Source organism: Gouania willdenowi, unplaced genomic scaffold (assembly GCF_900634775.1).
Source record: "Gouania willdenowi unplaced genomic scaffold, fGouWil2.1 scaffold_303_arrow_ctg1, whole genome shotgun sequence".
In the NCBI taxonomy this organism is placed as follows: Eukaryota; Metazoa; Chordata; class Actinopteri; order Blenniiformes; family Gobiesocidae; genus Gouania; species Gouania willdenowi.
Genome location: NW_021145064.1, coordinates 91,858 through 107,312, shown reverse-complemented (window position 1 = coordinate 107,312; position 15,455 = coordinate 91,858). Strand labels below are relative to the sequence as shown.

Genomic DNA, 15,455 nt, shown 5'->3' with positions numbered 1-15,455 from the left:
AATATAACTGTTGTCAGAGTGACAGAGATAAAGTAAATTCACTGAGTCCAAGGAGTTTGTGGGTTATTGTGTCTCTCTCAGAAGGGTTTCCCTCATTAAAGAATACTCAATGTGTTGCTGAGTCCTTTGATGTGTGACCAGCTCCTGATGATGTCATCAGCAGAGTGTGTGATGATGTCACAGTGAAATTCACACTGACATTCCTTCTGCTGGCTCCTGATTGGTGGATGGCATGACAGGTTCTGCGTTCTTTGATATCTGTGTGTGTGGGTGGGGGGGGGGTGTCTCAGCTATCAATCAATCAATCAATCAATCTTTATTTGTATAGCGCCAAATCATAACCAATGGTATCTCAAGACACTTTACAGTAGAGCAGTCTTAAGGACGGACTCTTCATTTTATGGATACACACATATGCATATATACGTATATACACATACATATGTATCCCACACCCAACATGAATTCATCATGGCGGCAAGGAAAACCTTCTGTTAAGCAGCAGGAACCTTGTGTGGATCCCATTCCTATGATGAACAGCCATCCACGTTATGCTGTGTTGGGTGTGTGCAGAAGAAAGGGTGGAGACAGAGTTGTTGAGACTCTGTAACTCCACACTGAGGATCCCACGGACCTGCAAGACAAAAGCCAGAAGGAGTACAGGAGCAAACACACAAGGGAAGAAGCAGACATAGAGGGAGTGTTTGAAAGAGGAATGGAACCCTCTCCGGTCCCTCTCTAACCTAAATGACCTCTCTCTTAACGCCCTCTCCAACCTCTCTCCAACCGAGCATGCCAGACCCCCCCGGCAGTCTATGCTTATTGCATCTTAACTATGAGCTATGAGCTGGTTCCTAACTAAAAGCTTTATCAAAGAGGAATGTTTTGAGCCTAACCTTAAAGGTAGAGAGGGTGTCTGCCCCCCGAACCGTGGTTGGTAGATGGTTCCAGAGAAGTGGGGCCTGATAACTGAAAGCTCTTCCTCCTATACTACTTTTAGAGACAAATGGAACAACGAGTAGTCCAGCATTTTGAGAGCGTAGTGTTCTGGGGGATTGTATGGCACTACAAGCTCCTTGAGATAGACTGGTGTCTGTCCATTTAGGGCTTTATAAGTGAGAAGAAGAATCTTGAATTCTATTCTATATTTTATGGGAAGCCAATGCAGAGAGGCTAATACAGGAGTAATGTGATCTTTAACCTAAATTGTTCTGGGATTATTCATCAATAAATTGGTATTTGTCCTACTTGCTGATTTATTAACATGTCAAAAAGAAGCTTCTTTACTGACAGTCATTCTAGATTTTTGGTATTTGTGAATTTTCTTCCAGGTTTGGGAATGAATAACAGTTTAGATATTCTTTATCTGTGTTTGTTGTATACATATTCATACCTTGTCCTTTCTGACTCATACACTAACATTTACAACACATGACAGCAGGTTTATGGTCCTTGATTAATATCTGGTCAGTATGGGGTTTGAACCCATGACCTTGGTGTTACTAGCAACACGCTCTGACCAGCTGAGCTAACTGGCCTATGAAGCTGCAAAAATGTGTAAAAATATGGTTGAGTTAAAACGATCACGGTTCTAGACACCCAGAAAGTTGGCAGGTGAAAATTCAGCAGTACTCATCCCTTAGCTTAAAGCTGCAGTATGTTTTTTTTTAATTTTTTTTTTATGTTATTTGGTCAAAAGTCCATAATCATCTTTGAGCATATTGTAATCCAAAGTGTTCTGAGTAGACAGTGAATCTCTTCTCCTTCTCCAGGCTCTGAAAATGAAGTTGATCAATACAGAATGGATGTCAGCCAATCAGAGGTCTTTCTAACAATGGGACCATCCAATGAGCTGTTTTAAGCATTACTATTGGCTGCTTGAGCTGCTCATTAAAAATCAATGTGTGTTATTGATCCGAGAGTAGAGAAAGTCTCATGGCTTTATATTCCAGCAGAAATCTCTAACGTGACTTTTGTCAAATCAAGAGGAAAAATGAAGACTGAGGTGGAGAAGCAACAGAATAAAGGCACAAACATGTTCAGGAGGAACAGAGTCACAGAGGTTCCTCTGACTCTGTGTGTGTGGTGGACTTCACTTGATCTGCTTTCAGTCCGTGCACAGTCTGCCCTGAGTCAGAGAGAGAGTGATAACAAACGAGATAAATAGCTTGTAAAACTAAGAGAAACATTATCTAAGGTGGAGACAGAGAACAGACACATTTCATCTGCAGTGTGGAGTGTGTCTGCTCTGATCAGCTGCTTGTGTGTGAGGATCAGCTGTGGCTCTGAGCCTCTTACTGTCCTCACAGCAGTGAGTGATACATGCTTTTATGTCTCTAAAACATCAGAAAACTCTCCAATAACACAAGATAAAGTCTCTACATTTGTTTCTAGTCTCTATGGAGAAATCTTTGCCCAGAAACTAAAAGGTTTATGTGTGACTCACTAAAAATGAAAAATATTAATACTTTTGAATGATAATCTTTGTAAAATGCCTAGTCAGCTGATTGAGGCTGTGTGTGTCAGACACTTTCTGTATCCACGGACCAATCAGATCATTCATTCATTCATTATACACTTTCATTATACACTGTGGTGACGCTGACAGCCTCAGCAGGAACATACAGCAGTTGTGCTGCTATACACAAAGTGTGGGGGTCCTTTCTCACCCCTGTCACAGGAGCGTGCACGTAGCCAGGCTGAAATCACCTGGGTTAAGTGAGTGAGTTGATATCTCAGTTCATAGTGCAGCTGCTCTCTGACAGAGAATGTTTGGTTAGGTGAAACCCGCTAACAGAGATAAATCCAGGATATACGTATCCAGCTTTGTAGTACAGGCCCACAGAGCTACACATCTTTAAACTACAGATGATCTCTTCATCTTCATAATAAACATCTTTAGAGGAACAAATGTTTACACAAATAATGTGTAGTAGAAGTGGTGTTTGTGTGTCTTTTTCCAACACATGTGACTTTGTGACACAGAATCAGTGTGAACGCGTCCCTGGGGCGTTTGTGTGTAAACTGTGTGTGTGTGTTTTCTGTGGCTTCAATCCTGAACTTTAATGTATTTTTAGTTTATTTTAATACACATTTTTCCACTTTCAAGACACTTACAATTCCTTTCCACCACTTTTGCATCTAATGTCACATATGTTGACCAATTATTGTCACTTTTATCCTTTTTCATCGTATTTCATGATTATTTTTGCCAATTTAACCACATACACCATTTGTCATGCCCATTATATGAAAGTTTAAACTAATTGTTCCAATATTGACACTTTGAAAACACTTTTTCTGTCCGTTTTTGTCCATTCTAATTTGCAACTTTTAACCAATTTCTGTGGTTTTTAAAATCTCATTTCACAACTTTTTCCACTACTTTTGGCCATTTTTATTTATGATTAAAACAAGGATTTACATATTTAAGATGACTATATACTATGGCCCAAATAATAGTAAACATCCTGCATAACAGTGAATATTATTCAGATAAATAAATACATGTGTTTATCACATAGAACGACGGACCTTCATTTTGCTGACTTCATGGATGGAGCCCCTAAATGCTCTCTCTCTCTCTCTCTCTCTCTCTCTCTCACACACACACACACACACACACACACACACACACACACACACACACAGAGGCTTGGGGAGTAATGGATTACTAGTAACAGTGTTATGTAATCTGGATACAAAAATAATGTAACTATAATCTGTTACAGTACATTTAAAAACATTTAATCAGATTACCAGTATTTTTATTAAAAATGGGGATTACTTAGTGGGATTACTTCTTCAAAGCAAACAGAATATACACCGTGCAACAGATACACAGAGTGCGCACACACATTGTGACACTTCATAGCACTTCACCATAAACGTGAAACCAATACTGCCTGCCTAGCTGTTCACCATCATGACTCAGGAGTTTTCACTGCATGAAAATTCCTGAGTCACTGTTTGCTGTGACCACACCAAATAAAACATGGAAAGGTAAATTACAAAGATGAATCCAAAGTTAACTTCTGACACAAACTCCAATAATAATAATATTGTTGTAATAATAATAACGATTACACCGCATAAAAAGAGGTGTAATCGTTATTATTGTCCGGCCGGAAACGACGCTCAGTGAAGGATGGTCCGCCCGGACAATGTCAGTGAGGAAATCGGGAGAAAAATCAAATCCAACCATGTGTAGGGAAGTGTTTCTGTTATGGTTATAGCCGTTGTTGTATAGGCTATGTTTAATTTTCCTTTTGTTGATTATTTTTGTTTCAAGCATACATTGCATAGATTGATGGATAATTTATGCAATGTATGCCTTTTTTGTTTAATTTTATGTTATTTATTTTATTTATTCTACTACTACCACCATTTACCATTTTGCACGGGTACTGTGGAATTTGTTCTTTACTTTATATGTGTTTTTCAAATAAAAGAACACTGTGAAATTGAATTATTTCATTTTCTCTTTAAAAAGCAAACTACCACCACCCCCCCCCCCCCCCACTCTTTTGAAAATCTCCCTAATTATTATTTACTACCATAGACTGTAAACACACATCTCCACTACGCATCCTCAAGTTGCCTTCACTGACTGCCAACGCTGTAGGAATTAGGAACATCTACAACGGACACATCCAACAAACAGCAGAGCTGTTACAATATGAAGCTATTATGCTAACAGCTAACTTATATGATATTGTGCAGTAACATAACAGCTGTATATGTGTTTGTTGTGTCTATCACTGCATGATGCAGAATAACTGCATTTGTTTGTCTAGGAAATAATTTTCAACAAATTGAATTAAAGTCATTTCCTGTACATTACATGAAAGACATGCTGACACAGCAAACATAACTAATAATTAACTATGGAGCATGTTATTACCTAAAACATCTACTTTAGTGGCACTTTTTTCCTGTAATTTTTTAATTAATTTAAAACCCGAATCAGGAAAACAGAAAAACCAGAAACAGGAAAAAAATAAAAACCAAATACAAAAAAATGGTGTATTTCTGAATGTTTTTAAAATCAAAATAACAATGGTAACACATTATATCATTTTATTTGTTTGTCTTTTTTACAAAGTGCAGTTGATTCTATATCTATAGCATAAAAAAATCTATGACTGCAGGTGACAGATAGAACACATTTTTGTGGAGGTACATCTTTTAAATTAACGCATGCCTCAAGATGCGTTCAAAGTCCCTGGAAAACCCAGAAATTTGTAAAATATCCCCACACAGCCCTGACACCAGGTGAAAACAAAAGAGGACATGTCTAAAACCAGACGTATGGTCACCATACATGTCATCATTATTTAATAATGAATGGAAAAAGTAAAAATGTAGTGTTATAGTTTGGTCACTTGGGGGAGATTTATTAAGTTTTATTGTTATTAATATATGGACTTTTGGTATTGTTTACCATATATGCATTGATAAAGGAACCTTGGGATGAAATATTAATTAGAACATATTTTCAAATTAATATCAAAATAATAATGACTCACTGGAACATATCTGTAACCTTTGCATATCCAGAAACACAATATATTATTACTGTAAATATGATGTCTGCTATTAAAAACTGTATATTACAATAATTAGCATATTAGCACACACTTAGCTATAATAGAGCTTTTCATCTGTAAACCCTTCTTAGAAACCAATGATCACACAATGTGTTGCCTGTTATCTCACGCTACGAGGTGACTATTGTTGGAATTGTCCCTGTATAAATAAAGTTTCATTGAATTAATATGTGACCTTTGAGAAATAAACAGTGGTTGCAAATATCAAACTACTTCTGTGTAACTCTATTGTAGTCCAGTCATCACATTTATAAACTATCTTAGTCATCTAGGATCTGTGCACCCTCAGAAAATCAGCTGCTCACATTATTTTGACCTGAAATGATCTGATTTTCCACCGTTTGTAATTCTTCTCCAGTCTGCATTGACTCCTCCCACCAGAGCATCATGTTTAAGGGAAGAAGAAAATGAAAATGAATAATTTATTATTCATTTTATTTATGAGTTAAAAAATGCAGTTATCTTCTGAAAATGAAAAATTATTTCTGTTAATGGATTTTAAATTGAATTATTGTACAGATATACTTCCATAGTTTATACAGTTGACGTAGCGTTCTTATTCTCTATTACAAGTTCACAGTTGTTTTTGTTTGCACTGCCTTTGAATAAGTTGTTTTGTGCCTGACTTGGCTAGCTACGCCACAAGTTTTCCCTCAGTGTCCTTAGGTCTCACATGTTAGATGGACCTTGAACTGAGACATGTTTGAATACTTTACATTGTAGTGTTGCACAAATGTTTGATCATTTTGTTTTTGCCTTCTTCACGTGACAAATCACAGCACTTTATACAGCAGCATATTATGTGTTTTGTTCATTGCTGTTTGTTTTGCTAAAAAAAAAGTCTTAAATTGTCTTAAATTTGACATAAAAAGTGTGCAGCAACCACTGTTTCTGGTGTACGGTTCATACTGTTAATAAATGTTGATGGTACTCATACTCCTGGTTGTGATTCTGATAAGATGTTTATTCTAAGAACAAAAACTGGTTTTAAAATTTTGGTTTTAGTTTTAATATAGATTTAGGTTTATTTCAAGATGAGTCAACTTGTATCAAGAAACAGCTTAATCATTTTTCACTAATGCTGAGTCATTTTTTACTTAGATTAGTTGTTTTCTTCTTGTTCCGAAGCTTTAATTTGCATAAATTAAAAAAGCAAAAAATTTTTTAACAAGAATTATTTGTTTATATTCACTATATTTCACTTGTTATTGTGTTGTAGGAAGTTTGATTTCAAGTAATTTAATCTAATAATCATCCATTTCTGCTCATTTTAACCCTTTAGAATATGTTAAGGCAAAATTATTAGTTATGCTTAATAATATATTTACTCATATATTATTAATCCTTAAGCCTTGGGTAACTTTCCATTGTGTGATTCTCATGTCTTCAACTTTGCTCTGGGTCAGGCCACCTTCTCCAAAGCACACGATATCTTCTCAAGGCAACCACAAGGCCAGACGCATAGGCACTCTCTGTGCACACAGTCACATCGGCACACATACACACCCAATACACATCCACACACACACACAAACACCACATACGCACACACCTCCAACACTCACGACAATCAGATACAAGAACTGGTTGTTTTGACTCAAGTCACCCTCTGTCCTCAGCCCCTCCCTCTCCCTCTATCTCCTGGGGGGAGGAGGGAGGGGGACTGGGGGGAATATACGTGTTGGATTAGAACTGTGGGTCACTCGATCATCGGACGGTCACTAATTTTTGTTCCACTTTGTTCCATCTTTGTCTTTTTTTTTACTTAGTTATATAATAAATCTTTTTTATGAAATCATCAATGCTCCGACTGGACTCCATCATTCAACCAGAGCAATAAATCATGTCTCCAAATGAGGTCAACCGCAAATTCTGCCGTAACAAATACTTATCTTGCTAACCACGACATTAATTCTAATGAAATTCAGTACATCTACACGTTTGCTATATGTTGTCACCACTAAAATGTAGTATTTTTTTCTAGATCATCACCAACTCAGGTTGATCCAGGCTGATTAAAACCATCCCATCTGAGCTGGGACATGAACTGATCCATTTATTCACACATTAGTTCTTCTAATGTCTTTAAACACTTTTATTGATACATACAGACCTGGTCAGAGCAGGTTACACTCCCAGTTAGGATCATGGAAAATAACATTTGCTCCATCTCAGTATCTAGTTTAGACTTTTTTTAGACCTGTGTCCTGGGTATGATGGGTTCACGAGGGGAACAGTACTCAGCCATGTTGGGAAGTCCAGAAATCACACAGCATTTCACCCAATCATACTCACTGTGGTTCATGCCAGAAAATACCACAGACCAAGTATTTGTAGTGTAGTCATAGCACTCAACAATGATTTTTTCTGTGCTACAAGAAACAACAAAGATCTTCTTGTTCATCACTGCAATGTCAAAGTAACTGTGTCTGTGGACCATTTCAGGGACATCGTACCAGGTGTTGGTCACTGGGTCATAAGCCTCAGCAGACCTCAGACGTCTGGACCAATCGCTTCCTCCAACTGCAAAAATGTGGCCCATATATGCAACGACCCCAAGGTCACACCGAGGTGTTCCCATAGGAGTGATCAGTGTCCACTGGTTGGTGTCTGGGTTGTAATACTCAGCAGTATTCAGTACTCTATTACTCTGTCCTCCACATATGTAAATCTTGTTGTTCAGTGTGGTGCAGCTGGCGCCGATCCTCCCTTCATTCATTGATGCAATGAACGTCCACTGGTTGATGTTGGGCTGGTAGCGTTCAGCAGTTCTTAGTGAGGTCCCATCATCCCTGCAGCCCCCCATAGTGTAGATGCATCCCTTTAGCACGGTAACACTCATTAAGGCCCGTGACTCCTGCATTGGTGACATCTCCTGCCAAGTGCGTGTGACTAGGTTAAACCTCCACACTCTGTTAGAGGGGTCGGTCCATCCTAAACCACTACCCACAATGTAGAAGCATCTACCAAGGAAGACAGTGCTGTAGAGGTCTAAGTGAGTCATGGAATCCTCCAGACTGGGATTAGTCTGAACTGTGATCCAGCTGTTAGTTCTGTAGTCAAAGGCCTCTATGGTCTTAGAAAATATTCTAAACATCAGTAAGACGGCGTTTGGCAAGCGACGGAAAAACAAGGTGTTGTTGATCCCAGACTCAGAGCAGAGTAATGAAGGTTGAGACATGACTTTAAGGGTATCAGAGACCAAGAGGTGGGACTCAGGGTTTGTTTTTACCACATCATTGTTAAGCACATTGTCTGTGATGTAACTGTTGTCCATCAGCCCCAGTCGTACCTTTGGTAACAGAGTAGAAATGGCTCCCTGTCGTTCCTCAGGCATGTTGTTTATCCACCTTAAAACACTTTGATAAACTGTGCTCTCCTGGGTCACAGTAAGGTCATCCTGACCCAGGATATCAGCCAGCTCCTGCACCGCAAGCTGCAAAAACTCTTCACAGAGTGAAACCTCCTCAAAATTCTCACAGATAAAGTGAAAGGCCTCATACTTCAGTTGAAACAAAATGGGAATATACCAGGCATTTGAAAACTGCCACAGCCCAATGCAGTTTTCTGTACAGAGATGATCCTTAAGGACATCAAAGCATGTTTGTTCCAGACTCTTTACGTTGAACTGATGCACTTCCATCATTAGGATAAAAAATATTGCTGTTTTCAGAGTGACCGAGATAAAGTAAATTCACTGAGTCCAAGGAGTGTGTGAAATGTTTGCTCACTTTGGTGACAATGAAGATCATGTCAAGAACAAAGCATCTTAGAACCTCGAAGATCAAAGCATCTTAGAACCAAGAAGATCAAATCTGCATGTAACCTGAAACTTCCATTTCTTCCAAACAGAATGTTACCATAGATATCAGCAAAAGAGCTTTTGCTGAGTGCTGTTAAGTTGACAATTTGTTATATTCTTCTGTAATTTTGTTATATTTTATTATTAGTGCATGTAATATAGTTCACATACATAATATTGTTGTTTCATGGTTTCAACATTTCAATCAATCAATCAATCTTTTATTTGTATAGCGCCAAATCATAACCAATGGTATCTCAAGACACTTTACAGTAGAGCAGTCTTAAGGACGGACTCTTCATTTTATGGATACACACATATGCATATATACTTATATACACATATATATGTATCCCACACCCAACATGAATTCATCATGGCGGCAAGGAATACCTTCTGTTACCTTGTGTGGATCCCATTCCTATGATGAACAGCCATCCACGTTATGCTGTGTTGGGTGTGTGCAGAGGAAAGGGTGGAGACAGAGTTGTTGAGACTCTGTAACTCCACACTGAGGATCCCACGGACCTGCAAGACAAAAGCCAGAAGGAGTACAGGAGCAAACACACAAGGGAAGAAGCAGACATAGAGGGAGTGTAAGAAAGAGGAATGGGACCCTCTCCGGTCTCTCTTTAACCTAAATGACCTCTCTCTTAACGCCCTCTCCAACCTCTCTCCAACCGAGCATGCCAGACCCCCCCGGCAGTCTATGCCTATTGCATCTTAACTATGAGCTTTGAGCTGGTTCCTAACTAAAAGCTTTACCAAAGAGGAATGTTTTGAGCCTAACCTTAAAGGTAGAGAGGGTGTCTGCCCCTCCAAACCGTGGTTGGTAGATGGTTCCAGAGAAGTGGGGCCTGATAACTGAAAGCTCTTCCTCCTATACTACTTCTAGAGACAAATGGAACAACGAGTAGGCCAGCATTTTGAGAGCGTAGTGTTCTGGGGGGATTGTATGGCACTACAAGCTCCTTGAGATAGACTGGTGCCTGTCCGTTTAGGGCTTTATAAGTGAGAAGAAGAATCTTGAATTCTATTCTATATTTTATGGGAAGCCAATGCAGAGAGGCTAATACAGGAGTAATGTGATCTCTTCTCCTAGTTTTAGTCAGTACACGTGCTGCAGCATTTTGAACCAGCTGAAGTGTCTTAAGCGACTTGCTCGGGCAGCCTGCTAAAAGAGAGTTACAATAATCCAGTCTAGAGGTAACAAAAGCATGGACTAGCTTTTCGGCGTCGCTCTGAGACAGGATAGATCTGATTTTAGCAATGTTACGAAGATGAAAGAAGGCAGTTCTTGAAGTTTGTTTTATGTGAGAGTTGAAGGATAAATCCTGATCAAATAGAACCCCAAGGTTTCTAACAGTTGTGCTTCGTGCCAGAGGAATGCCATCTAGGGCAGTTAGGCTAGCATAGGTTTCTCTAAGGTGTCGTGGGCCCAGTACAATGACCTCAGTCTTGTCTGAGTTAAGAAGAAAAAATTTTTGGTCCATCCAGGCCCTAATGTCCTTTAGACAGGCCTCAAGTTTAGATAGCTGATTTGTCTCACCTGGCTTCATTGATACATACAGTTGGGTATCATCAGCATAGCAGTGAAAGTTAACAGAATATTTTCTCAAAACATTACCAAGGGGGATCATATAGATGCAGAAGAGGATTGGACCTAGCACAGAGCCCTGAGGAACCCCGTAGCTTACTTTAGTGTACACAGAAGACCTATTATTCACGTGTACAAACTGGTACCTATCAGATAGGTAGGACTTAAACCAGTTTAAGGCAGTCCCTGTGATTCCAAGTAATTCCTCTAATCTCTCTAGTAGAATATAGTGATCTATAGTGTCAAAAGCTGCACTAAGATCTAATAAAACCAGCACTGAGAGTCGTCCTTCATCTGAAGCCCAGAGTAGATCATTAGTTACTTTAACTAAAGCAGTCTCTGTGCTGTGTTGAGCTCTAAAACCTGACTGGAAGTCCTCAAACAGGCTGTTGTTTTGAAGGAAGTCACAGAGCTGAGCCGCCACAACTTTCTCAAGAATCTTTGAAATAAAAGGAAGATTAGATATAGGCCTGTAGTTTGCTAAAGTGCTGGAATCAAGAGTAGGTTTTTTGAAGTCAAATGCAAGAGAACCTCTCACTGTGGTGATCAGAGCTTGAATGGCTGTGAAACTGAGCTGCCCCAATTATATAGGTCAGTTAACAAGCAGGTGTACCAATAAAATGTCCTCATTTGCATGTCTTCTTTTTTCCCACGATTCTTGAAAAAAAATCCTTAAAAATCAACGGAAGGTCCTAGAAACTTGAAAATGTACACACTAAAATCACAGCCTTCTGATGGTCCAAGGTTCGAGGTTCTACAACCTTTCCTAAAATAAAAACACACAAAAAACAGACATCATTCTATTTGACCATTAAACTATTAATTACCTTCTGCATCTGGGAGATAGTCTCTCCAGAAAGTATGGACCACCTCCTCAGCAGCTCTCTTGTTGCTCCTTCTGGAGAGAGAGGAATGCTGTAAAGATCACCCAAGAGTTTTTAGTCTTTCACATAATATGTACAAATGTGGAATTTTGTACAACCCATACTTGTACACTTTAAAGTGTCCCTTAGTTTTAGACAAACAAAATACATTCAGTGAAGCTAGTCTTACACCGTGTTAGATCAATCTCATGAGGAGTAATAATAATTTAAAGCATTAATTGACAGTACAACAACTAACACTGAATACCTTTTAAATAGTCTTTGAACCCTGTGGATGACCTGAAACATGACAATGTACCAGTAGAGCCCTGCCTCAGACATCCTGCATTGGCCAAGCAGTATTGAGAGTGAGGAATCACGTGGTGAGTTGGGTTGTTTTGGGGGGGGGTCTGAGCCCGTCAGCCATGATGGTGGTAGACGCCCCCAGAATTTCACTCATTCGCCAGAGCTTTACTTTTTGCATAGAGGGATACGACAAGGAAAAAGAAGAAAAGCAATGCAAAAAGAGAAGGCGAAAGAAAAGGGACCTTACAGGGACAAACTGATACCAAGCGCAAAAAAGAGGTATTTGGAGAAGCTTGAGATACACCTCATCAGTGGAATTTCACATTTTCTTCTATTGCCTAATTCGCCACTAGAAGGCGCTGGACGTCTGATTTCTTGATATGTTTTAGAGCTCATTGAGACCTTTTCAACGATATAAAGCACAAGTGTGTGGCATCTTCCTATCAAAAGTTATTGACCATTTGGTCTGAAAAAAATGGCTGCCAGTAAAAAGTGCTGACAGGGAAATCTGGAAAAATGGTTATAACTCAGGAACGCAAGATGCTATCGAGATGGGGTTAACTGTTCCTATATCGGCTTAACGGGCCCCTTAACATATGTGAGAACCGGACCTCTCGTCGGTTCCCTTCCGGGCCTCCAGGGGTCTGAGGTGTGGGCCTTCAGAGATGAACTTGAGTAACTTCCCAGTAGATGGTGCTAGAGGTCTGATTTTTTGATATGTTATAGAGTTTATTGAGACTTTTCCAAAGGTGTAAAGCACAAGTCTGTGGCACATACACAAGCTGAGATACACCTCATCAGTGGAATTTCACATTTTCTTCTCTTGCCTAATTCGCCACTAGAAGGCGCTGGAGGTCTGATTTTTTTATATGTTTTAGAGCTCATTGAGACCTTTTCAACGATATAAAGCACAAGTTTGTGGCATCTTCTTATCAAAAGTTATTTACCATTTGGTCTGAAAATATTTAAAAAGTTCTAACAGGGAAATCTGGAAAAATGGTTATAACTCAGGAACGCAAAATACTATCGAGATGGGGTCAATGGTTCCTATATCGGCTTAACGGGCCCCTTAACATTTGTGAGAACCGGACCTCTCGTCGGCTCCCTTCCGGGCCCCCAGGGGTCTGAGGTGTGGGCCTTCAGAGATGAACTTGTGTAACTTCCCAGTAGATGGTGCTAGAGGTCTGACTTTTTGATGTGTATTAGAGCTCAATGAGACCTTTTCAACAATGTAAAGCACAAGTTTGTGGCATCTTCTTATCAAAAGTTATTGACCATTTGGTCTGAAAAAAATGGCTGCCAGTAAAAAGTGCTGACAGGGAAATCTGGAAAAATAGTTATAACTCAGGAACGCAAAGTGCTATCGAGATGGGGTCAACGGCTCCTTTATCGGCTTAACGGGCCCCTTAACATATGTGAGAACCGGACCTCTCGTCGGTTCCCTTCCGGGCCCCCAGAGGTCTGAGGTGTGGGCTTTCAGAGATGAACTTGAGTAACTTCCCAGTAGATGGTGCTAGAGGTCTGATTTTTATCAGTGGCTGATCTCCCATCTAAAGGTGCACTGCTGCCACCTTCAGGGCACCAGTTGGTAACTGCAACACAATAAAGCTTAGATATTGATGAAGGGACTAGCGCCCTGTCCAGGGTGTACCCCCGCCCAGTGCCCAATGAGAGCTGGAGATTGGCACCGGTGATCCCTGCGACACTTTCAAACAGGAATAAGTGGGCCTGAAAATGGATGGATGGATGGATATTGATCAGGGACCTCTGCTAGGGTGTTTTCTAATAATCTCCGTGATAAAATGCAAATAACGAGTTTTCTTGTCAATGGCACTGAGCGTTTGGATTTGAAATGACAAATTATCTCGTAAATGGGTGTGTTGAGGATACAGGACATTTTCCTTGAGAATCGTCTATCAAGAGGTTGCTGACCTGCAGGATGGGCACCCGAAGGCAAGATAGTTGAAATATTATGGCTGATAAGATAAACTTGTGAAAACATTATTTCATCGAACCGGAGTTGAACCAGTGACCTAAGGATCACAGCAACCCACTCTACAGTCCTCCGCTCTCCCATCTGAGCTATCGAAGGTTCTGCTGTATGGGCTAGTTAGCTAGCTAATTACCTGGCTTGCTGGCTGGATGGATTGGAAGAACCTGCTGTATGGTCGTTGTCTCAGCTGCCTCGGCTTGCCCACTGTGGCTTGGCTGGCTGGCTTTAGTGAAATTTATTGTTTTCTCTTCTTTCAAATTATACAACATAAAGTCAGATTCTTTTATCAGAGTTATACAGTTAGTGCAACTGGGACAAGCCTAAGCAATATTCTTCCCTTTTTTTTGGAACTGCAAAACAGAATATATGCTTATTGTCCTTGCCACATGCAAAACTTGTATGAGCGTTTTATCTACAATTTATACAAAAATAAAAAAAAATCAGGACTGCATAAATGCCTTGTATTGCTGTCAGAAGTGGGATTTGAACCCACACCTCCTGAGGAGACTGCGACCTGAAAGCAGCGCCTTTGACCGCTCGGCCATTCTGACAAAGTGCCATTGTACACCATCAACACCCCCAGTCTATGACAAAATCTTCAAAGAACAATCTAAGCTATGCTAACAAGCTACTCAATACTCATTTTCCCACTCTTTCCATAATCCTCTCAATTCAACTTACTCACCACATATTGCAGAGGCCACAGGTGTTAGTTTTTTGTTAGAGCACCTTTGGCTCCTGTGGCTAACAGTGCTTGTTTGTGATGCAAGATTGTCCCGAAACGTCACAGAATCTTGTTTAAAGCCAAGAGCAAAATATAATAGCCAGGATTTGTCCCATTGAGGGCAGTCACTCTTACATTATTACAATTGTACCAAATTGAAATATTTTGACTAAAATGTTGAGAGTTGGACTATGACCAATCAACAGCACTACTTCATACCCAAAATACACCTGTATTCAGCAGAAAAAAGTGGTGTGCAGATTTATTGACTGTTTAACCCATTCAGTGCCAGCCATTTTCAGAGCTTCGACCCCCCTGAGTGCCAGCGGTTTTGGAGCATTTTGAGAGATATTTAAAGAGCCACAGGATATTTTGTACTATGACTATCTAAAATCTGAGACCAGATTCTGAAAGATTGAGGCCTCTACTTTCATCAGAATTTTGTTTGTTTGTTTTTGGCTTGTTTCATTCTCCCGAAATCAGCCCTTGAATAGAACAAGTTTTACACAAATTGCCAGTTTCAGAGCAAAAAGTTAAGAGAAACGGCTTTTCCTAAAAAAA

General features: G+C 39.7%; 2 non-coding genes across 2 annotated transcripts; both read right to left on the bottom strand.

The window, feature by feature from the left end:
- Window positions 1-1,464: 1,464 nt before the first annotated feature.
- Window positions 1,465-1,538, bottom strand: trnat-agu (transfer RNA threonine (anticodon AGU)). The gene has a single exon. It is a non-coding gene; the product is annotated as a tRNA-Thr (tRNA).
- A 13,100-nt stretch (window positions 1,539-14,638) lies between these two features.
- On the bottom strand, window positions 14,639-14,721 carry trnal-cag (transfer RNA leucine (anticodon CAG)). The gene has a single exon. It is a non-coding gene; the product is annotated as a tRNA-Leu (tRNA).
- Window positions 14,722-15,455: the final 734 nt, after the last annotated feature.